Source organism: Mus caroli, unplaced genomic scaffold (genome assembly GCF_978045245.1).
Source record: "Mus caroli unplaced genomic scaffold, Mus_caroli_1 scaffold_25, whole genome shotgun sequence".
Lineage (NCBI taxonomy): Eukaryota > Metazoa > Chordata > Mammalia > Rodentia > Muridae > Mus > Mus caroli.
Window position 1 is genome coordinate 169071 of NW_028227280.1, and position 3074 is coordinate 172144.

Consider the following 3074-nt stretch of genomic DNA (forward strand, 5'->3'; position numbering starts at 1 on the left):
TGCACTGAAAACTTAGAATTTAAGAAACGCACAGTGTAGTACAAAGTATAAGAGTGAGTTGCACTGAAAAACTTAGAATATAAGAAACGCACAGTGTAGTTCATAGTATATGAGTGAGTTGCACTGAAAAACTTAGAATATAAGAAACGCACAGTGTAGTACATAGTATATGAGTGAGTTGCACTGAAAAACTTAGAATATAAGAAACGCACAGTGTAGTACATAGTATATGAGTGAGTTGCACTGAAAAACTTAGAATTTACTGAAAAACCCGCATTACACGAAATGCACAGTGTAGTACATAGTATATGAGTGAGTTGCACTGAAAAACTTAGAATATAAGAAACGAACAGTGTAGTACATATTATATGAGTGAGTTGCACTGAAAAACTTAGAATATAAGAAACGCACAGTGTAGTACATAGTATAAGAGTGAGTTGCACTGAAAAACTTAGAATATAAGAAACGCACAGTGTAGTACATAGTATATGAGTGAGTTGCACTGAAAAACTTAGAATTTACTGAAAAACCCGCATTACACGAATTGCACAGTGTAGTACATAGTATATGAGTGAGTTGCACTGAAAAACTTAGAATATAAGAAACGCACAGTGTAGTACATAGTATATGAGTGAGTTGCACTGAAAAACTTAGAATATAAGAAACGCACAGTGTAGTACATAGTATATGAGTGAGTTGAACTGAAAAACTTAGAATATAAGAAACGCACAGTGTAGTACATAGTATATGAGTGAGTTGCACTGAAAAACTTAGAATATAAGAAACGCACAGTGTAGTACATAGTATATGAGTGAGTTGCACTGAAAAACTTAGAATATAAGAAACGCACAGTGTAGTACATAGTATATGAGTGAGTTGCACTGAAAAACTTAGAATATAAGAAACGCACAGTGTAGTACATAGTATATGAGTGAGTTGCACTGAAAAACTTAGAATATAAGAAACGCTCAGTGTAGTACATAGTATATGAGTGAGTTGCACTGAAAAACTTAGAATATAAGAAACGCACAGTGTAGTATATAGTATATGAGTGAGTTGCACTGAAAAACTTAGAATATAAGAAACGCACAGTGTAGTACATAGTATATGAGTGAGTTGCACTGAAAAACTTAGAATATAAGAAACGCACAGTATAGTACATAGTATATGAGTGAGTTGCACTGAAAAACTTAGAATATAAGAAACGCACAGTGTAGTACATAGTATATGAGTGAGTTGCACTGAAAAACTTAGAATATAAGAAACGCACAGTGTAGTACATAGTATAAGAGTGAGTTGCACTGAAAAACTTAGAATATAAGAAACGCACAGTGTAGTACATAGTATATGAGTGAGTTGCACTGAAAAACTTAGAATTTACTGAAAAACCCGCATTACACGAATTGCACAGTGTAGTACATAGTATATGAGTGAGTTCCAAAGAAAAACTTAGAATATAAGAAACGCACAGTGTAGTACATAGTATATGAGTGAGTTGCACTGAAAAACTTAGAATATAAGAAACGCACAGTGTAGTACATTGTATATGAGTGAGTTGCACTGAAAAACTTAGAATTTAAGAAACGCACAGTGTAGTACATAGTATATGAGTGAGTTGCACTGAAAAACTTAGAATATAAGAAACGCACAGTGTAGTACATAGTATATGAGTGAGTTGCACTGAAAAACTTAGAATATAAGAAACGCACAGTGTATAGTATATGAGTGAGTTGCACTGAAAAACTTAGAATATAAGAAACGCACAGTGTAGTACATAGTATATGAGTGAGTTCCACTGAAAAACTTAGAATATAAGAAACGCACAGTGTAGTACATAATATATGAGTGAGTTGCACTGAAAAACTTAGAATTTACTGAAAAACCCGCATTACACGAAATGCACAGTGTAGTACATAGTGTATGAGTGAGATGCACTGAAAAACTTAGAATTTAAGAAACGCACAGTGTAGTACATAGTATATGAGTGAGTTGCACTGAAAAACTTAGAATATAAGAAACGCACAGTGTAGTACATAGTATATGAGTGAGTTGCACTGAAAAACTTAGAATATAAGAAACGCACAGTGTAGTACATAGTATATGAGTGAGTTGCACTGAAAAACTTAGAATATAAGAAACGCACAGTGTAGTACATAGTATATGAGTGAGTTGCACTGAAAAACTTAGAATTTACTGAAAAACCCGCATTACACGAATTGCACAGTGTAGTACATAGTATATGAGTGAGTTGCACTGAAAAACTTAGAATATAAGAAACGCACAGTGTAGTACATAGTATATGAGTGAGTTGCACTGAAAAACTTAGAATATAAGAAACGCACAGTGTAGTACATTGTATATGAGTGAGTTGCACTGAAAAACTTAGAATATAAGAAACGCACAGTGTATAGTATATGAGTGAGTTGCACTGAAAAACTTAGAATATAAGAAACGCACAGTGTAGTACATAGTATATGAGTGAGTTGCACTGAAAAACTTAGAATATAAGAAACGCACAGTGTAGTACATAGTATATGAGTGAGTTGCACTGAAAAACTTAGAATATAAGAAACGCACAGTGTAGTACATAGTATATGAGTGAGTTGCACTGAAAAACTTAGAATATAAGAAACGCACAGTGTAGTACATAGTATATGAGTGAGTTGCACTGAAAAACTTAGAATATAAGAAACGCACAGTGTAGTACATAGTATATGAGTGAGTTGCACTGAAAAACTTAGAATATAAGAAACGCACAGTGTAGTACGTAGTATATGAGTGAGTTGCACTGAAAAACTTAGAATTTAGAGAAACGCACAGTGTAGTACATAGTATATGAGTGAGTTGCACTGAAAAACTTAGAATTTAGAGAAACGCACAGTGTAGTACATAGTATATGAGTGAGTTGCACTGAAAAACTTAGAATATAAGAAACGCACAGTGTAGTACATAGTATATGAGTGAGTTGCACTGAAAAACTTAGAATATAAGAAACGCACAGTGTAGTACATAGTATATGAGTGAGTTGCACTGAAAAACTTAGAATTTACTGAAAAACCCGCATTACACGAAAT